The sequence below is a fragment of the Cebus imitator genome, unplaced genomic scaffold, assembly GCF_001604975.1.
Source record: "Cebus imitator isolate Cc_AM_T3 unplaced genomic scaffold, Cebus_imitator-1.0 Scaffold155, whole genome shotgun sequence".
NCBI classification, from domain to species: domain Eukaryota; kingdom Metazoa; phylum Chordata; class Mammalia; order Primates; family Cebidae; genus Cebus; species Cebus imitator.
The window spans coordinates 90444-114586 of record NW_016107470.1 but is presented as its reverse complement, the minus strand read 5'-3'; the positions used below and the strand labels follow the sequence as shown (position 1 = coordinate 114586).

The 24143-nt window shown below is 38.8% G+C and overlaps 1 protein-coding gene and 1 pseudogene across 5 annotated transcripts in view; both read left to right on the top strand.

Annotated features, from left to right (window-relative positions):
• KANK1 (KN motif and ankyrin repeat domains 1) overlaps nt 1–24143 on the top strand; it is a 238518-nt gene that overhangs the window by 146113 nt on the left and 68262 nt on the right. For all 5 annotated transcript variants that reach the window (XM_037743812.1, XM_017543396.2, XM_037743796.1 and 2 more), the window contains exon 3: nt 21092–21211. The gene's annotated coding sequence lies outside the window, so the exon portion shown is untranslated. The remainder of the gene's footprint in view (nt 1–21091; nt 21212–24143) is intronic.
• Nucleotides 3627–3970, top strand: LOC119473400 (annotated as a pseudogene).

Sequence of the window (24143 nt, the reverse complement as noted above, 5' to 3'; positions counted from 1 at the left end):
ATGGCATTTGAATTAGTGAAAGGCTGCAGAAGCCTCTTGGGGAAATGGGTGGGGCTGAGCCAGTGGTCCTCCCTTCTGCCTCTACCTCATTGCTGGCCAAGGGTCAAGGCTATGTCTCCTTGGTGTAGCCTGTCATTGGTCAGTTTGTGACTATACTGCTGTTCTCAAAGGCATTCCTCAACAGAATGGCAACAGGCTTTTTCGGTCATTTCCTACTTTTAAAGGGTATCTTCACTGCAGGTGCCCCTATTCCCTCCCTGCACCTGAATAATTGCCTGTCTAGCATGGGTAGGTGAACATCAGCGGAAGTCTTGAAGAATCATAAAAGGGATCTGCTTGTTCCATCAGGGGATTCTGTGATGATAAAAAAGGAGAGAATGTTCTGATACTCCTCTTTTAAAAAGGGAAAAGCTTAAGTGAGGTTTATTTCCACTAAAGGAAAACAACATAAGGCAGCTTGACCTTGAGTGTGACTGGAGCCCTGTAAATACTACTTCTGCTTTTTTTTTTTTTTAATTGTGGTAAAAAACATATAACATAGATTTACATTCTTAATTTTTAAGTGTACATTTTATTATTGTTAACTGCACATTGCCATATGACAGATCTCTAGAACTTTTCCATTTCACTTGACTGAAATTCTATACTCATCAAACAACTCTGTGTTACCCCTGCCCACCAGCCCCTGGCACCAACCTTTCTGCTTTCTGTTTCTATGCCTTTAATTGCATGTATTTGGCGTGGAAATTTGGCTTTTTGTGATTGGCTTATTTCACTTAGCATAGTGTCCTCAAGTTTCGATTCTATTCATGATGCAGCATGTGATAGAATTTCCTTTCTTTAGCCTAAAATATATATGCATACATTGTATGTATATACTACATTTTCCTTAGGCATTCATCTGTTAATGGACATTTAGGTTGCTTCTGCCTGTTGGTCATTGTGAATATTTCTGCAGTAAGCATGGGGGTACAAATACCTTTTCAAGTTCCTGTTTTCAGTTCTTTTGGACATCTATCCAGAAGTGGAATTGTTGGATCATATGGTAGTTCTATTTCTTATTTTCTTGAGGAATCTCTATACTATTTTGTATAGCAGCTGTACCATTTTACCATTTCACCAACAACCCTGACCAATGTAGGGTTCCAGTTTCTCCACATGCTACCAATACTTATTTTGTTTTTGTTTTTGTTTTTTAGTAGTGGCCATCCTAATGAGTATGAGGTGATATTGTGGTTTTGATTTGATTCCGTCTTTTCAAACTCCAAATTCAGTCTCTGCTACAGTTTTTCCCATACCCATTTTCAGTTGAGGTGCATATGCTGTGTTGGTAACATAAATTTAACACTGCGAGAGCTTTTATCAGACAGCAAATTGGAAAGCCCTTTCCAGGTCAGATATTTGACCTCTTTAAAGCTTATCTTAAGTAAGTTAGGAACTTGTATGTTCTTAAGAAAACACAAGAAAATCTGGGAGATTTCCATGTGGCATGGCTGAGCCTTTCTGTCTTCTTGGTGGTGGTGGTGTAGGGGTGTTGCAGGCTCTCCCTAAGTTGCCCAGGCTGGAATGTAGTGGCTATTCGCAGGTGCAATCATAGCTCACTATAGCCACGAACTCCTGTCTCAGCCTCAGAAGTAGCTGGAACTACAGGCCTGTACAACCATCCCCAGCTCCTTTCTGCTTTAAACAGTGGAAAAAATATATGTACTTTTTAATTCAAAGGGCTGGTTATATCTTCCAGGTGAAATCCTCTTTGTGAAAGCTGAATGAACTATTCCTGGAATATCCAGGGTCCTTTCCCCATGATAATAAACTAAGGAAGCCCAGAGCTCCCTCTCTTTAAAGATAGTAGGAAGCCTACGCATAAACAAAACACTTAAAAATTAAAAATCATTTATTTTATTTTACTCATGAGCTTAAACCTATTAGTGACTTTTAACTTAGAAGAAAACCTAGTCTTCCTACTATGACCAGCAGGACTAAGCAAGTCTCATAACCTAGCCTCTGCTTATCTCTCACTTCAGCCCAACCTGTTCTTTCCCTCTCTTAAAAACTCATTTGCTCAAATATATTGAGCTCTTTCTTGCCCCTGAGCCTCCAGACCTTTTAAAGAAAAAAAAAAAAAAGAGTGTAATTTTGATGAAGACCACATTGTTCATCTTTTTTTTTTTTATGGCTCTTTTGGTGTTGTGTCTAGACTTCTCTAAGCCCTAGCTCTTAAAGATCTTCTACGTTTTCTTAAGATTTTATAGTTGTTGTCTTTTTTTTTTAATTTTAGATTTAAGATTCATTTGAAATTAACGTTTGCATAAGACAGAACATTAGGAGGATTCATTATTTTAACTACAGATGTCAGATTGCTATAGCACTGTTTGTTGAAAGACTTTCCTTCCTTTTCTGAAAGACTTTTCTTTTCTGAAATGCCTATGTCAAAAATCATATGGGCACATTTGAGTGGGTCTATTTCTGGCCTCTATGATGTTCCCGGGACCATTTTTACCTTCCACCTTCCCCCTAGTTAACTCCTCCCTATGCTTAAGGTCTTAGCTTCAAAGGTACTTCCCTTGAGAAACTCTTAAGAACCACCCATTTCTATACATCTGTATACCCTCAACTTCAGTCCTAAGAAAGGGTACCTCCGTTATTCTCACTCAACACCTGTTTTTCCTCCATCATAGCATTTAGCATAATATGTTTATAACTTTTTTGTATATATACAAATCCTGCCTATAAGCCTCAAAAAGGCAAGAACCGAGTTTATTTTGTTCATCACTGTAGTGCCCGGCACTGTGCCTATTGCATGATGAGTTCTCAGTCAATATTTTTGAATAAATGAGTGAAACAAAGTTAGACTTCCTGGGATGTTTTCTAAATCCCGAGGTGTCATTTTTTTTTTTAAATCAGAGGATATTGTTGGCTCTTGGAGCCTTAGGGCATAATCATTTCTAACTCAACCCATGTTTGAAGATAAGGGTTTTGAGAACTTTTGGCCTACGTCAGAGTCACCTAGAGGGTTATCAAAATGCACATTGCAGGGCCCCAAACCCAGAGTTCCTGCTTCAGTAGGTCTGGGATGGGGCCCAAAAATTTGGATTTCTAACAAGTTCCCAGAAGTTATTGCCGATTCTGCTGTTCTGGGAACCCACTTTAAGAACTGTGTTAGTCTGTTCTTGTACTGCTGTAAAGAACTACCTGAGACTGGGTAATTTATAAATAAAAAAGGTTTAATTGACTCACAGTTCCACAGCCTGTACGGAAGCATGGCTGGGAAGGCCTTAGGAAGCTTACAATCATGGTGGAAGGGGAAGGGAAAGGTGGCATGTCCTATGTGGTGGGAGCAGGAGAAAAAGAGGGAAGGAGGTGATGCTATGCACTTTTAAGCAACCAGTTCTCAAGGGAAGTCCCCCCCACCTCCCACCAGGACCCTCTTCCAACACTGAGGATTATAACTCATAAGATTTGGGTGGGAACACAAATCCAACCCATATCAAGCACCAGTGTTTTCAGGTTAAGAATCTGAGGGGGCCCCAGTCACTGAGCCGCCACTGCCAAGGACTTGGTTCCCCCTTCTCCTGCTACTGCCCACTTTTGCAGCCATTTCCGCTGAGGAAAAGGAATTGTGTTGTATGTCCACAATCCAGAACTTCCGCTCTTTCCACCCCTTTGCTGATGCAAGTGAGGGTGATGACCTGCTTTCTGCTGACACTGAGGATTATATCCATATAAGAATTCGTCCAACAGAGGAACAGCAGGAAGACCCTTCCTGCTGTCCAAGGGATTGCTGATGAGTGTGATAAAAAGAAACCAATGAAGGCATTTAAAAAGAAGTTTGCCTGCAACAGTACTGTAATTGAGCATCCAGAATACGGAGAAGTCATTCAGCTACAGGGTGACCAGCGCAAGAACATGCCGCTTCCACGTACAAATTGAAATAGCTAAGGACAATCAGTTAAAGGTTCATGGGTTTTAAGTGCTGTGGCTCACTGAAGCTTGAGTGAGGATTTCCTTGCAATGAATAGAATTTCCTTTCTGTCCCTTGTCACAAGTTTGAAAACCTCGCAGCTTGTATAATGTAACCATTTATGATCTGCTTTTAACTTGGACTAGTGTAACTCCTTCATGCAGTAAACTGAAAAGAGCCATGCTGTCTAGTCTTGAAGTTCTTAATGTAAACAGAGATCAAGCAATAGGTGCCTGGCAGTGTCAAGCCTAAAACAAAGCAATGACATCATATTTCAGCCATGCCCAGAGCCCTAAAATCATAGACAACTATGTCTGGTAAGAAGCTCCTCCATTCTCCCTCTGTAGAGTCCCCTGCCCTAAGAGAATGTCACTGCCTGAACAATCCACGGTGAATCTGAGAGGAGAGATGGGGGTAAGGCAGCAACAGCCGCTGTACCATTGGAAAGGAGCCTTTGGTAGTCAAAGAAACATCCCCTGGCGTCTCCAACCTGACCAGGGGGCATAGCTTTAGAGAGGCCCCCTTCCCTATAGTGAGGTGATAGGATATCTGGCTTGCCACAAAGATCTTTTTGATTAGGCATACTAGCTAAGGGATGTCCAAACACCAGAATGTGAGGCCAACCTTCCCTCAAAGTTAAACTTTTGACAAGGGAATAAATCTCAAACTGATGTACCAGTCACGTAACTAGCTATAGAGCTTGCAAGTTAATGTAACAGCTGCCCAATGACATGTGAAGTAACAAACCGGTTTTAAGAGATTTTTCTCCCTCCAGTTTTAATGTTATGTATTTAAACCTTCTTCTTTTTTTTTTTTTTTTTTTTTTTTTTTGAGACAGAGTCTCATTTTGTTGCACAGGCTGGAGTGCAGTGGCGTGATCTCGGCTCACTGCAGCCTCCACCTTCTTGGTTCAAGCAATTCTCCTGCCTCAGCCTCCCGAGTATCTGTTATTACAAGCATGTGCCACCACATGCAGCTAATTTTTGTATTGTTAGTAGAGATAGGGTTTCGCATGTTGGCCAGGCTGGTCTCGAACTCCTGACCTCAAGTGATCCACCCACCTCACTCTCCCAAAGTGCTAGGAGTACAGGCCTGAGCCACCGAGCCCCGCCTACACACTTATTTAAATAAAACTTGTTTACAGAAAAAGAAAAAGAATCTGAGGGTGTATTACATGTCTTCCTTTTTCTTAGTGACAGTCCCAGGCACACTTGAACTTTTCATTAACAGTATTGATCAACTTAAGAGTTGATCAGAGAACGTCACATAAGAATTCAATTTCAATGGAATTAAAGAGAAAATTTTTGCTAAAACAAAATAAATGAGAACTGTACATTTAAAATAAGAAATGAACAGAAAGCCTTTCAAATCACACTAAACTAACTCTCATATCTGTGGCCATTACACTGCTGTTCTTTAATGTTTAAATAGGTTAAAGCACGGATATTTTGGTTTAAACCACCAGCAGTAGGAATGCTTGCTCTGTAAGAGCGAGACTCTACTAATATAGTCATAAACTCAAGGTTTAGGTTTCTGCTAGTGTCTGTTTTCCCTAAACCTATTACAAACAAATGAAAGCAAATCAATAAATACTTTTCATGGTACCAATACTGAGTTATAAAGTTACTTTCCTCTGAAGTCAGGAAGAAACATAAAGGTGGTAAACTGAAAAAGAAGAAACTTTAATCGTTCTAATTTTCATTCAGATGCTCTTTAGACTATCTATTGCTGCTTTCTTTTGTAGCAGAACAGCTGATTTTCAGCCTAGGTTTTCATGATTTGATAAACCTTCACCATAGACAGTTTCTTGGAAAGAAACTTTGCAAGTGTCAGTTATTTTTAAATATTAGAGCATTAAATATTAGACCACTGTGTGGGTCCCAACGACCCAGTTGGAGCAGACCCAGCACGGGATTCTGAAAGTGCTTGCAGGCTCTGAGAGTGTTTTAACCTGTTCACTGGCAGCGCAGCCCTTGTGTACACTCTTGGAAAGATACTGATGTGTACTTTCATGATGTAGGATGGATGAGCAGTGAGGGTTTGTAGGAAGGCTGGACACACTCATGTCCACTTCGGGACACAAGGAGGCAGATGCTGTCATGGGAACTCTTCAAATAAGGTGATGTGGTTTGGCTGTGTCCCCACCCAGATTTCAAATTGTAGTTCCCATAATCTCGTGTGTCATGGGAGGCACCCAATGGGAAGTAATTGAATCATGGGGGCGGTTACCCTGATTCTGTTCTTGTGATAGTGAGTTTTCATGAGATCTAATGTTTTTTGTTTTTTGTTTTTGAGTCGGAGTCTTGCACTGTCAGGCTCTTGCCAGGCTGGAGTGCAGTGGTGTGATCTCGGCTCACTGTAACCTCCACCTCCTAGGTTCAAGCAATTCTCCTGCCTCAGCCTCCTGAGTAGCTGGGACTACAGGCACACGTCACCATGCCCAGCTAATTTTTGTGTTTTTAGTAGAGACGGGTTTCACCATGTTGACCAGGGTGATCTCGATCTCTTGACCTCATGATCCACACTCCTTGGCTTCCCAAACTGCTGGGATTACGGGCGTGAGCCACCACGTCCGGCCTGTAATGGTTTTATAAGGGGCTTTCCCTGCTTTTGCTTGGTACGCCTCCTTGCTGCCGCCACGTGAAGAAGGATGTGTTTGCTCACCTTCTGCCATGATTCTAAGTTTCCTGAGGCCTCCTCAGCCATGCCAAAACTGTGAGTTAGTTAAACCTCTTTCCTATATAAATTACCCAGTCTCTGGTATGTCTTTACTAGCAGTGTGAGAATGGACTAATACATAAGACAGAAAAGATGAGTCAGGAATTAGCTTTTAGCACAGCTAATCTGTTAAGCATAGTGTGAACCTAAATTGAACTTTCTTTGGGCCCAAAGCACAGCCGTCTAGTTAGATTACTTTGTGGAAAAAGGTGGGTTGGTATCTAGTTTGTTCATAGCTCTATCTTAAGTGCCAAAAACAGTGCCTGGCACACGGTGGGCACACATTTATTGAATGAATAAATGAATTTATTTACTGTTGCTTTCTTCCATATTTTCTCTTTATTGTCTGCATTTTAATTTGTTCCTGTACCTGTGATAAAAATACCTCCATCAGCTTCATACCTATATTACCTCATAAAGTTGCAAATATACTCATTTAGACAAACACAGCATAAAATTTCCCTAATAGGCAAATCTCAACCTTTTTCCTACATTAGAAATGAAAGCCAGTATCCAAGTAAGATTCTGATCTGGTTTGGATCTGTGTTCCCTCCAAATCTCATGTTGACATGTGATCCCCACTGTTGGATGTGGGGCCTGGTGGGAGATGTCTGCATCATGGGGCAGATTCCTCATGAATGGCTTGGTGCCTCCCTATGGTAATGAGCTTTTCCTCCTGACTTCATGAGAGAGCTAGTTGTTAAAAAAGAGCCTGGCACCTTCCCCCTTGCTCTGTTCCTCCACACCTCACTATGAAATATGCTGGCTCCCCCTTGACTTCTTTAAGTTTCTCGAGGCCCTCACCAGAAGCAGATACTGGTATCGCACTTCCTGTACATCCTGCAGAACCATGAGCCAAAATAAATCTCATTGCTTTATGAAGTACCCAGTCTGAGGTATTGCTTTGTAGCAGTAGAAACTGACTAACAAAGATTGTAATTTAGATCTTGGTTCGTAATTGAGATTTCTTTTCACCTCTACCCTACTCATACCAAGAAAATTATCTGCTATATTTGAGGAAGCCAAATGGGATTGGGTCATATTGGGTAATTTGGTTGCAAAATATCTAAAAGCTGGTTAATATTACCCCTGGTCTTCCTATGGTAGGAGCCAGTACTGGAAATCACCAGAAGATAATCAGATAATAAATTGTGGCCAGAGTTTACACTCCAGCATACTTTTAATTGTTACTTTAAAGTAATTATTGACTATTTTTGTGTATTCTACAGGAATATGTGAGTAATCATACTTGATGTATGGTAAGACAGGTTTTTGGTTACCTGTATGAAAGACTGACTTGAAGAAATCAAATGAGCCCTGCATTTTTTGTTAGGGTAAAATATTTGTATTTGTGTATGTGCGTTTTTCAGTTTGGTTCTTTTAGAATCTAGGTAATTTAGGTTCCTCTTTATTACCCGGTCTCCTTAGGTCATCTTTGGCTCGGGCAGTTTGCTTCTTTTACAACTAAGCCTTCCTAAGCAAACTATGCTCTGGCCCCAGCTGCTACTTGTCATGTGCGTCCTCTCATCTTTCACCCTTGCATGTGCCATCCCCACTGCCTGCAATGCCCTTCCACCTTTCTTGTCCTGAAAAGTACTCACTCATCCTTTAAGACTTAGGCCAAGTGATCTCTTATTATGAATAATGTTTTTGGCCTCTTGTACCCTTTTCAAACTAAATAAGACCACTTTTCTATGGATTGGAATTGAACTGTGTAAACACTACTCTTCTAATTGTGTCTATAATATTTACCTTCAACACTAGTGTGTGAACTGCTGGGAAAGGTACAATGCCTTAGTCCATGTTATGCCTCCAACATAGAAACTAAAAAGTGCCTGGTACAAATTCTAGGATATTGTAGACCTTTAAAACGTATTACGGTAATTAATTAAAATATTCATAAAAGTATATAAAATATAAAATAGCCTCCAGTGATAACAATTGATAGAGTTGTAAGATTGAATAAATTTTGTATATTCTGCCTTTTCCAGATTTTAGGTAAAGTTAATTATATTGCGTTTTTAGTTTTATTGTTACATGAACAAAAATACTGTGATATCTTATAAAAAGATTCTAGAATTTTCACATCAAAATGGTGCTTTCTCGTTTCATATTTTTCATTTTTAAAATTGATAAATATTAAATGTACATATTTTGGGGGTCCATGTGATAATTTGATACGTTTATATAATCAAATCAGGGTAATTGGGGTATCAGTCACCTTAAATATTTATCTGTTTATGCTAGGAACTTTTGAATTATTCTTTTCAAGCTATTTTGAGTGTATTAACACACACTTGATTAATGTTATCTGTAGCTATTCTACTGATCTGTCAAGTACCAAGTCTTACCTCTTTTAAGTGTGTTTATACCCATTAATCAACCACTCTTGATCCCCCTTCCCCGATACCCTTCCCAGCCTCTGGTAACCACCAGTCTTCTCGCTATCTTCATGAGATTGACTTGTAGCTCCCACATATGAGTGAGAACATGCGAAATTTGTTTTTCTGTGCTTTGCTTGTTTCACCAAACATAATGACCCCTAGTTTTATCCATGTTGCTCCAAATGACAGGATTCAATTTTTTTTATGGCTGGATAATAATCTATTGTGTATTTATATCACATTTTCTTTTTAAATAGGTATTATTATTTTGCAGAGATGGAGTCCTACTATGTTGCCCAGGCTGGTCTCAAACTCCTGAACTCAAGCAATCCACCCCCGTTGGCTTCCCAGTATACCACATTTTCTTTATTCATCCATTGATAGACACTTGGGTTGATTCCATATTTTGGCTATTGTGAATAGTGCTGCAATAAACATGCGAGTACAGATCTCTCTTCAGCATATTGATTTCCTTTCTTTTAGGTACATACTCAGTAGCGGAACTGCTGGATGATACGGTATTCTACTTTTAGTTTTTTGAGGAACCTCTGAACTATTTTCCATAGTGGCTGTTCTAATTTATATTCCCACGAACAGTGTATAAGGATTTTTCTTTCTCCACATCCTCACTAGCATGTTATTCCCTGTCTTTTTTGATAAAAGCTATTCTAGTTGGGGTGAGATTGTATCTCATTTCGGGTTTGATTTGCATTTTCTTGATAATTACTGATGTTGAACACTTCTTATACCCGTTGGTCATTTGTATGTTCTCTGTTGAGAAATGTCTGTTCAGGCCTTTGCCCTTTTTAAAATCAGATTAATGGCTTTCTGCTATTGAGTTTTTTGAGCTCCTTATAAATTCTGGTTATTTATCTCTTGTCAGATGGGCAATTTGCAAATACTTTCTCTTGTTCTATGGGTTGTCTCTTCACCTTGTTGATTGCTGTACAGGAGCTTTTCAGCTTGATGTAATCCTGTTTGTCCATTTTTGCTTTTGTTGCCTATGCTTTTGAGGACTTAAACAGAAAATCTTTGCCCAGACCAGTATCCTGGAGCATTTCCCCAATGTTTTCTTTTAGTGGTTTTATAATTTCAGGTGTTAGACTTAAGTCTAAATCCATTTCTATTTGATTTTTGTATATGGTGAGAGATTGAGGTGTATTTCATTCTTCATATAATTGTCCAGTTTTCCCCGTGCCATTTATTGAAGAGACGGTCCTTTCCCTATTGCATATTATTGGCACCTCTGTCAAAAATGAATTGGCTACAAATGGCATGGATTTATGTCTGAGTTCGCTGTTCTGTTCAGTTGATATTTGTGTCTGTTTTTTATGCCAGTACCATTCTGATCTGGCTACTGTAGCCTTGTAGTATATTTGTAAGTCAAGTAGTGTGAGGCCTCCAGCTTTACTCCTTTTGCTTAAGATTGCTTTGGTTATTTGTGGTTCTGTATGGAAATTTAGGATTGTATGCCCTATTTCTACGTGGAATATTATTGGTATTTTGATAAGGATTACCTTGAATCAGTAAATTGCTTTGGGTAGGATTGTCATTTTAACAATATTTTCAGTTCATGAGCATGGTATAATATCGTCTCCATTTTTTGTGTCATCTTTTGTTTAATCGGTGTTTTACAGCGTTCCTTATAAAGATCTTTCACAACTTTGGTTAAATTGATTTTAAGGTGCCAGGCACAGTGGCTGACACCTGCAATTCCAATACTTTGAGAGGCCAAACCAGAAGAATGGCTTGAGCCCAGGAGTTTGAGACCAGTCTAGGAGCATAGTACGTCCTCATCTCCACAACAAATCAAAATGTTAGCCAGATGTTGTGGCATGCACCTGTGGTCACAGCTACTTGGGGTGCTGAAGTAAGAGGATCACGTGAAACCAAGAGGTCGAGACTGCAATGAGCTGTGATCATGCCACTTTACTGCAACCTGGGTGACAGAGCAAAACCCTGTCACAACAACAACAAAAACGAACAGTTCCTGGGTATTTTACATTCTTTGTAGCTATAATAAATTAGATTGCTTTCTTGCTTCCTTTTTCAGATTGTTCACCATTGGTATTTATAAATGCTACTGATTTTTGTATGTTGGTTTTGTATCCTGCAACTTGACTGAATTCACTTATTAGTTCTAATAGTTTTTTGGTTTTTAAAAATAGAAGATCCTGTCATCTACCTTGAAAGGCAGTTTGACTTCTTTCTTTCCAATATGAATCCCTTTTATTTATTTTTCTTGCCTAATTGTCTGGCCAGCACTTCTACTTTATGTTGAATAAAAGTAGTGAAAGTGCACACCCTTGTCTTCCTCCAAATCTTAGTGAAAAGGCTTCCAGTTTTTCCCTGCTTGGTATGTTGTCAGCTGTGGGTTTTTCATATATGGTCTTTATTATTTTGAATTATGTTTCCTCTGTACCTGGTTTGTTGAGAGTTTTTATTGTAAAGGGATATTGCATTTTACTGAATGCTTTTCAGCACTTACCGAAATGATCATGTTTTTTGTTCTTGATTGTGTTAATGTGGTATATCACATTTATTGATTTGCATATGCCATCTTTGCATCCCTGAGATGAATCCCACTTGAAAATGTCGAATCATTTTATTAACATGTTGTTCAATTAGTTTGCTAGTATTTTGTTGAGGATTTTTCCATCTATGTTCATCAGTGAAATTAGCCTATGATTGTCTTTTTTTTTATTGCGGCCTTATCTGGTTTTGGTATCAAAGTAATTCCAGTCTTGCAGGATGAGTTTGAGGATTCCTACCTCTTCAGTTTTTTTGAAGAGTTTTAGTAGAACTGTTATAGCTCTTCTTGAAATGTTTAGTAGAATCCATCAGATCCTGGACTTTTCTTTGATAGTAGACTTAATTATAGCTTTGATCTTACTACTTACTATTGGTTTGTTGAGGTTTTCATTTTCTTCATGGTTCAGTTTTGTTTGTATGTGTTCAGGAATGTATTCTTTTCTTCTAGATTTTTCAGTTTGTTGGCAGTTATCTCTAATGATTCTTTGTACCTCTGTGGTCTCTGTTATGTATCTTTTTCATTTCTGATTTTATTTGGGTCCTCTCTCTTTTTTTCTTTTTTTTTTTTTTTTTAGTNCTAGCTAAAGATTTGTCAGTTTCTTGTTTTTGTTTTTTTTTAAACTAAAGTTTTGTTGATCTTCTATAATGTTTTAATCTCAGTTTCATTTATTTCTGCTCTGATTTTATTATTTCCTTTCTTCTAGTAAATTTGAGTCTGGTTTAGTGTTGCTTTTCTAGTTCCTTGAGATGGTGCATTGTTAGGTTGTCTTTTTGAAGTCTTTCAACTTTTTTGATGTAGATGTTTATTACCATAAACTTCCCTCTTAATACTGTGTTTGCTCTGTTCCATAGGTTTTGGTATGTTGTGTTTCCATTTTTATTTGTTTTGAGAAATTTTAAATGTTCTGATTAACTTCTTCATCAACTCATTGTTCAGGAGCATGTTGTTTAACTTCCATGTGTTTGTATAATTTCCGATGTGTTCTTTTTTTTTTGAGATGGAGTCTCGCTCTGTCATCCAGGCTGGAGTGCAGTGGCAAGATCTCGGCTTACTGCAACCTCTGCGTCCTGGGTTCAAGTGATTACCCTGCCTCAGCCTCCCAAGTAGCTGAGATTATGGGTGTGCACCAGCATGCCCAGCTAATTTTTGTATATTTAGTGAGACAGGGTTTTTGCCACGTTGACCAGGCTAGTCCAGAACTCCTGACCTCAGGTAATCTGCCCACCTCAGCCTCCCAAAGTGCTAGGATTACAGGTGTGAGCCACCTCACCTAGCCAGATTTCTACTTTTTTAAATTTGTTGAGACTTGCTTTGTGGCCTAAAATGTGGTTTATTTTGGTGAACATTCCATGTACTGCTGAAACGAATATGTATTCTGAATAGTTGAGTGTTTTATAAATATCAGTTAGACCTATTTGGTCTGATGTGTAGTTTGACTCAATTGTTTCTTTGTTGATTTTCTGTCTAGATGATCTGTTCATTGGTGAAAGTGGGGTATTTGACATCCTCCACTACTATTGTATTACAGTCTCTCTTTCTCTGTATCTATTGTTTGCTTTATGTACTTGGGAGCTGAATTTTCAGTCCATCAAGATTTCTGTTTGATTTTTAAAATAATGTTAATTTCTTTGTTAAAATTGTCTGATAAATTTCTGAGTGGAGAATTGCCATTTTGTTTCTTGTATTCTGGTTGTTTTGTAACTCCTCTCCTCCTGACTTTCTCTGGTTCTGTGTTTTAATTTTTTTTTTTTTTTTTTTTTTTTTTTTTTTTTTTTTTTTTTTTTTTTTTATTTTAGGTTTTTACATTGTGGTTTCCATGAGGCTTATAGAAAACATCTTATAGATATAACAAATTATTTTAAAGAGATGACAGCTTATCTTAGATTAGCAGTCCCCAACCTTTTTGGGACCAGGGACCAGTTTCATGGAAGACAGTTTTTCCATAGATGGGACAGTGGGGATGGTTTTGGGATGACACTGTTCCACCTCAGATCATCAGGCATTAGATGCTCATAAGGAACACTCAGCCTAGATCCCTCACACATGCAATTCACAATAGGGTTTGCACTCTTGTGAGAATCTAATGCTGCTGCTGATCTGACAGGAGGTGGAGCTCAGGCAGATCTGTGATATCATGATGCTCACTGGCCTTTGCTCACCATCTGCTGTGACCTGGTTCCCAACATGCCACAGACCAGTACCGGTTCATGGCTCAGTGATTGGAGATCCCTGTCTTAGATCACAAAAAAAGAATAAATAAAAAACTTTAAAACAACTCTCCATCTTTAATTCCATCCCCTGACATTTTGACTTTCGCTGGTCTCAATTTACATATTTTTATATTGTCTATCTCTTAACAGGTTGCTGTAGTTTTAATAGTTTTTGATAGATTTATCTTCTAGGTTTCATAGTAAACTTATGGGTGGGTTGCACATGACAGTTATAGTATTTGAATATTCTGCAGTTTTCTCTACTTAATATTGCCAGTCGGTTTTATACCTTCAAATGTTCTCTTTTTGCACATTAGTGTTTTTTCCTTTCAGATTGAAAAACATTCTTTTTTCTTGTAAGACAGAGCTAGTGGTGGTGAATTCTTTTAGCTTTTGTTTGTCAGAAAAAGACTATCTCTCCTTCATATTTGAAGGATAATTCTGCTGTCTGCTAGATAAAGTATTTGAGGATAGCAGGGTTTTTGTTTATTTCAGCACTTTCAAAATAACATTCCACTTCCTCCTGACCTATATGGTCATTGAGAAGTCTGTGGCCAAATGAAGTGGAGTTTCTTTGTATGTCATTTCTTCCTTTTGCTGCTTTTAGGATCCTCTTTTTGTCCTTGACCTTTGAGAGTTTGATTGTTATATGCCTTGGGGGTAGTGTTATTTGGGTCCAATCTGTTTGGTGTTTTCTGACCTTCCTCTACCTGGATATTTATATTTTTCTCATTTTGGCAAGTGTTCTATTATTATTTATCGAGTAATCTTTTTTCTATCTCTTGCTTTTGCTCAACTTTCTCTTGAACAGCAATAATTCTTAGATTTAGTCTTTTGAGGTAATTTTCTATATCTTGTAGGCAGTCTTTATGTAATGCCTTTCCATTTATTTTATTTTTTCTTCTCTATGTAATTTCAAAGAGCTGTCTTTGGGTTCACTGATTCTTTCCTCTGCTTGATCTATTCTGCTGTTGAGAGCCTCCAATAAATTTTTCAGTGCAAATATATTTTTCAGTTTCAGGATTCATTTGATTTTTTATCACTTCACTCTCTTTGTTAAATTTCTCTGGTAAGTTTCTGAATTGCTTTCTTGCGTTTTCTTGGAGATCCCTGAGTTTCTGTGAAACTACTATTTTGAATTCTTGGTCAGTGAGCTCATGAATCAATATCTCATTAGGGTCAGTCACTGGTTCCTTGCTTTATACATTTGGGGAGGTCATGGTTCCATGTTCTTGTGGATGTGTCTGTGTTGTTGCATTGAAGGATTTATTATTTATACCAATCTTCTCTGTCTAGTCTGTTTTGGTTTTTACTGGTTATGTTTGCTTAGAGATTCTTTATAATTTATCTGTTGAATTTCTAACACATTTTTCCCACTGAGTCCCTGCCTCTTTTTCAGCACTAAATGGTAACTAAAACCCCAGGTTTGCCTCTGTTCTAGCAAAGGATCAGAGGATTGCCTGGCTGGAATGGGGGAAGTTCCAAAGGAGAGATATCCCTGTGGTATGGACAGGCTGGCTAGGAGTTCATTCCCAAGAGACCCGTGGAATATACCTCCTACAGTGTAGTGCTGCTGAAGAGCCACTCTGATTTGGCATCTCCTTTGGTTGAGTGACAGAGCAGAGCTTCCAGGACTGGAGATGGTAATCCCACCTCCCCACTTTGCCTCTGACTGTCCTCAGGGTGGTATCTCCCTTCAGGGATTCCTGATGCTTCTCATGGGTTGAGGCATCCAAAGAACCCAAGATAGTGGGCAAGTTATGTGTCCACCTCAATCTCACTTTTTCCAGTATAAAATCTGAGTTAGGGGAAGTTTTACATGTGCTGGATGCCAGGCAGCTTGGGGGGAGGGTGTCACAGATATGAAAATCTGATTCTCTTACTGTCTGCTGGAGTTTTGTTGTTGGGTTTTTTGTTTTGTTTTGTTTTGTTTTGTTTATCTTCTCTATGGCACTAGGAACTGACCCATGTTCTTTCATGAGTTCTGGGAGATTGCTGGTGATAATCTGGATGCTGTATATTTATTTTGATTATTCCATGGGAAGGAGTGAAGCCAGCTTTCATCTACATTTTTAAAATATAATTATTATTTTGAGTGGCAAGATTCTGATTCTAATATCCTGCCCTAGTTTTATGCATTTTTGAAACTTCTACCATTGCATTTAGAACCTACCACCTGGTAGAGTTTTTGTTTTTGTTTTCAGTTTAGAAAATATTTGATTTTATGAAACAGTTGACATTCATATAAAGAATAAGATTGATAATCAAGCCTGCTGTACTAATACTGTGTGCAGTCTAGAAAACAGTATGCTGGTGAAGTACTAAGAAACGTTTCCTGTGTATCATATAAGTACTTCAGGCTCTTATGTATGTTACTCCAAGGAATAAGATTGCAAATACAATTGCTTTAAAAACATAATATATGCCAGCCTGGCCAACATGGTGAAACCCCATCTCTACTAAAGCACACCTGTAATCCCAGCTGCTTGGGAGGCTGAGGCAGGAGAATTGCCTGAACCTGGGAGGTAGATGTTGCAGTGAGCTGGGCAGCAGAGCAAGACTCCATCTCAAAATAAATAAATAAATAAACATATTACATAAAATTCCAAGATGCAGCTTTCTATCTAAAAAGGATTTCAGCACAGCCTCCTTGCAGTAAGCATATACATAACTAAGGTGACTACCTTAAAAGGGCATCACTAATTTATGCCCTAAGCTCTCATTTGTTAAAACAATAGTGCCCTCACTCTAAGCCACATAATCACAAGAACTCTAGGGATTAATTGCCCAGCTTTAAATGTCAGTGCTGTCATACTAGCTCTGTGATATGAGCAAGTTCTAAAACTTCCCTGTGATTGTTTCTTATGTATAAAATGGAGAGAAGGGGTAGTACTTTTTAGGGTTACCATGAAGTTTAAACAAGGTAATAACTGTTAAGTGCTTTTAAAAGTCCCTTGAATGTAACAGTTTCATCAGTTGTAAGATATGTGTTTTTCACATATCACCTCTGAAATGAGGATGCGTCTTACAATGAATGTAAATTCTTAATTAGCATTTTATTGTTTAATTGGTGACATCTTTTTTTTTACTAGTAGTATTTAAAATAATGATGCACCTTAGAGTAGGTGACATTTTATATTTCAATAACTAATAGTAGTAAGAGATCAATTAATATTACCTGCCGTCAACAGTACTATCAATATTACTGGCATTATCTTGGTTCTAACTGAGATAGTGGCATTTGATAGTTTAACAATAATATATAAAGTATATATATATATACACTCTCAATATAGAAAGAGTATATTTAGAGTGGATATCAAATCTCAATTTTATCCAACTACTTGTTGGCATGGTATATTTTTAGCACAGTTCTAGTGTGCTGTTTTTCGTATTTGTATCATTTTAGCTGATGTATGTGTGGTGTCACCTCATGGACTGTTTCCGTCATTCACTGTACCGTACTTGGCGATCCACTGAAATGTTCTTTCAATATCCTTCAGTCTCCTGAAATAGAGACGAAGATAAATTCTTTCTCTGTTGATGTATTTTCCTAAATCCTTTCAAAGGAATGCTTTTTTCTTAGCTAGGAGAACTAAGCCATCATTGTACCACTTAAGATTTACTGGTTTGCACTCTCCTCTGAGGGAGAAAAGAAGCAATTTATCGATCTGTAACAGAGGAATCAACTGTGGCCAGACCTTTTCTGGTTTATGCAATGCACTGACATAAGAATCTGCATAGCATTGAGAAGAATGAGGCCTCACAATTTGAGGCCACCTGTCCACATGAACAATAACTGAGAAAAATCAGTACATAATATACAACTGTTCTCTTTGCACAGACACTGCCAGGGTCCACACCCAGTGACAGTGTCTTGTTATTTTACCAGTGATATGCTTATAGTTCCTAATTTTAGGCTTCCTCCTTATTTTGGTTTTATTGTTCAGTTTGGGGAAGGGTGGGAGGCACCACTTTGGATCTGATAAAAAGATGTTCTGCCAGATGAAAAAGGTTCAATAACAGGAGAGGACCTTGGACCAACGTTTATTAAGCTTGACTAGGAAGATTCTGGGCACATCTCCATCCAAATACCTTGACACATACTTTATTCACCCCCACCCAGCACGTGTAGCTTGTCTCTTCTTGTCTTCTGTTTGCCTTCAAGGTTTTACATGGTGATATTTACAAGCCACTGTGGAGCAAGACTGCAAACACACAAGGCTAGCAAGGGGCCAGTAAACAGGCTTTAGCTTAGGAGTTTTGTGGTTATTAGCTTTTAAAAACATAATTAGTTAAATAATTCCAGAAGCTGGGCTTCTTTCCTTTGCCCCTTCATTCCCCACACCTCCCTCTCTGGTCTTCCCAGTCGCCACTTTTTTTTTTTTTTTTAATAAAACTGCATTTGTCAGAAATTTATAGACATTACTCCTATTCTTAAAAGATAATGTTTACTGTATCCCCAAAGCCTTCGTTTTGATTCAGCCAGCACTGACTGTGCACACAAAGGTTATTGCTCTCCAACTTCAGTGTTGTAGACTTGAACCAATGCCTCTGTTTCCAAGAGAATGTCAGGTGATTGCCCTTTCATCAGGAACATTGGAGCCATCCTGTCCTCCTGGTGTGCCACCAGCCAGAAACGAAGGATCAGCAGGGAGTGGACGGTTTAGAATCTCGTCTCATTAGGTAAACCCAGTGCTAGTCAGTGTAGCTGGAAAAGCCATGCAGAGGGCAGGCTTGTCAGAAGCAGTCTGTTTAAAAAAAAAAGAAAGAAAGGGTCCTTTTGAGTTTACACTGGGTTGCTTTCATGGTAGTTAGCTTTGAACTGTGGTGCAAACTCATTTAAACAATAAGGAAAATTTCACTAGCTAAGTGGCAAGAATTTTTACCCTATGTGATCAGAGCAATCAGCCATTTCCTTTTCCTTCCTTTTTATTTACTTGTATTTCTGACCCCTTGTAATCTTCATGATTGTAGACTGATAGTTTCCTTTTTTGCATAGCATTTTTTAAAATACCCTTTCCTTTCTTTCCCTGATGGTTTTAAAGCAAATAAAACAAAATTGACAGAAAGGGTCCAAATATTTATTTTTCGATTTTTTAGACAGTCTTGTTCTGTCCCACTCTGGAGTGCAGTGGCGTAATCTCGACTCACCGCTACCTCTGCCTCCTGGGTTCAAGCGATTCTGGTACCTCAGCCTCCTGAGGAGCTGGAATTACAGGCGTGCACCACTACACCCAGCTAATTTTTGTGGGGTTTTTTAGTAGAAACGAGGTTTTTCCATGTTGGCCAGGCTGGTCTCGAGCTCCTGACCTCAGGTGATCCACTCACCTCAGCCTCCCAAAGTGCTAGGATTACAGGTATAAGCCACTGCACCCAGCCTAAATATTTATTCTTAATAATTATTACTACAAAAGTGAGGAAAGAGCTAAAATCCGTGATTTCATCACCCAGGGGCAACCACAGTGTGAATATTTTGATGCATTAACTTCTTATCATTTAAGTTAAATAGGTTCATGTACACATACAATTTTTAATAAAATTAGGTTTAGGGTCGTATACAGTTTTGTTTTTCTTTTAACCAACATACTTTGAATATTTTACCATGTTATTAAAAACTTACAGGATTTCAATGGCTGCATTAGAATCAGTGTATACAGATCCTATTTTAGCATTCTCTATTAGGAGGTCATGTGGGTTTCTGAATTGACACTTGAATTGTCAACTTGGAATTGTTTCACCCAAGTTCTTCTGATTTCATGGGTCTAGAGTCAGAGTTTGGGCACAATGGAAATGGGATTTCTATATGTACTATTGCGTTTACTGTTTTCCAGTGTTTTTCGGAAGGCATTTACAAAATGCAAAGGGGAAACAGTGTTCTTTTTCATTTTTTTTCTTCTTTTGGTTTTAAATTTTGTGATTGAAATGTAAGTCTGACTATAGCAATCTCAGGTAACTTTTAAATAGAAAAATCAATGTAAAATGAATATATTGCCCGACATGGACCCCAGTGTTTCGAAACTGTGTGACATGCTCTATTATTTTGTTATTGGAAAGAGGACCTGACCCACACCTGAAGAGAGGGGTCTTGGATCTCTCACAAGAAGGAATTAGAGGTGAATCCATAGAGTAAAGTGAAAGCAAGTTTATTAAGAAAGTAAAGGAATAAAGAACGGCTACTCCATAGAAAGAGCAGCAGCATGGGCTGCTCAGCTGATTATACTTACAGTTACTTCTTGATTATATGCTAAACAAGAGCTGGATTATTCATAGGTTTTGTAGGAAAGGGGTGGGCAATTCCTGGAACTGAGGGTTCCTCCCCTTGTTAGACCATATTGGATAACTTGCTGATGTTGCCGTGGTATTTGTGAACTGTCCTGGTGCTGGTGGGAGTGTTTTTTAGCATGCTAATGCATTATAATTAGTGTATAATGGGCAGTGAGAAGGATCAGAGATTGCTTTCATCACCATCTTGGTTTTGGTGGGTTTTGGCCGGCTTCCTTACCACAAACTGTTTTATCAGCAAGGTCTTTGTGACCTGTATCTTGTGCTGACCTATCTCATCCTGTGACTAAGAATGCCCAACTTCCTGGGAATGTAGCCCAGTCAGTCTCAGCCTTATTTTATCTAGCCCCTATTCAAGATGGGGTTGCTCTGGTTTGAATGCCTCTAACAATTTGGAGTTTATCCAACAGCACAGTGGGAGATAATGAAATTTTTTTCGTTGCAAGAGGAGAAGGATTGACTGGATCAGATTTGTGCTTTAGAAAAGTGGTTGCATATAAGAAAGAGGCATTGGTAGAAAGACTTCAGATATCTCAAAAGAATTTCCATGAAGTTAATCTTTTTAAAAATTTAAACATTTGGTGCAAGAATTGCTTTGAAATTGCAGTTGAATAGATGAGCCTTTTGAACTAGAATCTGGAAAGGAAGATAGGCTTAAAAAACAAAAATACTTTGTAGAGTGTTGTAGAGTGCTACACCTTAGGAGGTCATTTGTATTTGATGACCACTTTCCTAAAATAGTCACATTTCTAGAGAACCAGTTTTGTTTCCCATAGAGTATTATGTGTAGGAACCTCCTTTGAGTATCTAGCCACTGGTACATCTGTGGGTGTTACCTCCATACTGCCAGGTCCAATGTAGTCACCTCCTGGATACCCAGTCTTTCTCCCTGCATTCCAATTTGCTGCCTCTGTTCTTCTTTATAAACGGAAGTCTAAGATTTGTTGTTGTACATATTTTTAAACGATCCATTTTGATGGGGCTCTCCTTATTGTTTCAGGTTGAATGACTTTGGAAACTTGATGCATAAAATTTGCATGACTCCTGTCTCCTTTCTGGATCTATCATTGGACTCAAGCCAGCATGGCTCACACCACAAAGGTTAATGGCAGTGCCTCAGGTAACCCTGTGTTCTGGAGTGTGTGTGTTAAATGTATGTCTTTTCTCAGACTGATTTTTTATTTCTCTTATGAACGGATAATAGCAAGTTGCCTAGATAACTGGGATTTCAAAGCAATTTTCTATCCATTGAAGTTTTGTTTTGTTTTACTCTCTTAGAAAATTTGCTTTTATCTTAGAGTCTTTATGCACTGAAATCAGTTGGGTAAATTATTACCTAAGTCAATTCTCTTGAAGTGTTGAAAGACAAATGTAAATCCTGAATGCTGATGCAAATGTAATGAATACTCCTCTTGCACTTCTTTCTGAGGGATTGAATGAGGAGGGAGGAAATGAGTTTGGATGCTTAAAATCAATTCCTAGTGCCCACTCCCAAGCAGCTTTTGTTTGATGTTGCTAAACAAAGAGAAAGGGGAAAAGAGAAGTATATATTCAGTAAAGTGATTCTCTTAGAGAAGAATATTCAACAAGCCATATTGTGAATCATAAAGATGTGCATTTGGATTCTTATTTCGGTTATATTAGCGACTTACATAGTTTTACTATCTGTTCCAATATTGCTTCTGTGATACTTGGGAGAAATCTGTACAAAAAATGCAGAGAAGATCCTCCTAAGAGACACATCACCATGGGAACAACCTGCCCAAAATGGCATGCCGAGTGTTCATTTCTCTTTTGAGTTATCTGCCAGATAGCTGAATGAGTGAGAACAGTAATCGTCTATATGGAATTTTTTTCTGATCGTCTGAGTCCAGAGTCCTACCTCTTCTGGCTCTGAACACCCTCAAATGACATTATATACTGGAGCAAGTGTGCAACTGGAGCAAGGAAACCTGAATCTGAGTCCTAGTTCCAGCACTAAGCATGAAATATTGGGCAGGAGTATTTCTCCACATGTAAATCATCAGTAAGTATATCCACCTGCTGGTTTAAGACCAGCGAGTGCCCCAGAAACATACAGGAGCTATGTAAGCCACAAAGCACTTTTTGAAGACAACAGCAGGAGGAGACATCTAAAGTGGGCATTCCCAGCCCATGAATGTGACTTTATTCTGGCAAATCTCAGCTGCAAGTATCTCCTATGCGCAGAACACTATAACCCAAACCCAGATAAACTCAGTTGTTTGTTCTGGGACAACTGATCTTTCCCTATCCATTCCATTTTTTACCTTTCACTGCTCAACTTCTTGAGACTTTTATAGATTTTGCTGTGGGACTGCTATCAGTAATAAAGACATGAATAATAATATCTAACATTCATTGAACCTTTAACATGCACCATGGTTCCTAAAATACTTTGCCTGCATTTTCATACTTAATCCTCACAACAGTCAGTTGAGAAATAATAAGTTTACCCTGCCCCCATGGCTCCTTTACGGAGGATACCTTGTAGCTTGTAGTTAGTGTTTGGTGAGTAACTGCTGCCTATTTGGTATATTCTGAAGTTATATGTATATGTAGAACACTTGTGTATTAATGAGAATCACCTGTCAAAGAGCAGATAAATATATGGATGAATCTCTGCTCAGGGCCTTCAGTCCTGGAGAGCTGTCAGCCCCACAGGCTCTCAGGCTGTTGGTCCCCAGATAGATCCACACTGTTATGCTATCTGAGTGTCTGCCTCTCAATACCTTCAGCCTGCCTGGGTGAGAGTCTCCCAGCCGAGCAGGTTCTTGGCAATAATCCCATGAGATTAAGCTATTATTTTACTCTCATCATCATCCCTATGTAATGTCACAGAGAAGTTCAGGGACTTACCCTAAGTGAAGTAAGAAAAATCAATTATGGGTGGTGGCTCACACCTGTAATCCCAGTACTTTGGGAGGCCAAGGGGTTAGATCACCCAAGGTCAGTAGTTTAAGACCAGCCTGGCCAACATGGCGAAAACCCATCTCTACAAAAATACAGAAATTAGCTAGGCATGGTGGTGCATGCCTGTAATCACAGCTACTTGGAAGGCTGAGACAGGGGAATGGCCGGAACCTGGGAGGCAGAGGTTGCACTGGGCCCATATCGCACCACTGTACTCCAGCCTGGGCGACAGAGTTAGGCTCCATTTCAGAAAAATCAGAATTATGCTGTCTTTCTCTAGTAAGGTATTTGATGAGAGAGGAGATTGAAACATGAAATTTCAATTGTAGTGGGTAGGTTTCAGTTGCCTCTGATGATGTGGTTTCCTCCCCTACCCTCCATTTGCTTCCATTCACACACTTAGGGGAAGGAGTGCTTAAGGTTCTCGGTTCCTCAAGACCTCAACCTTCTGGTGCCTTGGGCAAAATCCCCTCTTTATGGGTTTAGGTACCTACTCCACTAATTCCTTTCCAGCTTGGTTTGTTCTGTACCTAACTTTTTCTTTGTTCCTGAGATCTAATAAGCAAGCTATAACTTTTCTTTCCCACCTGGTAACCTGCCTCACAGGTCTGGGCATTGAGGTTGAAAGCAAAAGAAAGCTCTCTGATTTGTGACTTTCAGGGTGTCAGAGTATGAATTGTTATTAATAATGAGAGGTATCTGGACTGTTCAGGGAAAGATTTTTTTTACTTATTCTAGTCACCATGATCCCTGTATGTCTATAAACAAATCTAATTAGAGTGCTATCATAAACAGTAATATGTATGCGAACATGTATATGTGTATGTGTCTATATATGTAGTATATATACACGTATGTATATATACACAGTAATATACATATATGTATATACAAAAGCAAATGTATGTGCACCATATACATGACACTCATAGAACAAAATTTTTTTTTTTTTTTTGAGATGTAGTCTCGCTCTGTCACCCAGACTGGAGTGCAGTGGCGCAATATTGGCTCACTGCAACCTCCGCCCCCTGGGTTTAAGCGATTCTCATGCCTCAGCCTCCCAGGTAGCTGAGATTACAGGGGCGTGCCACCATGTCTGGCTAATTTTTTTGTGTTTTTAG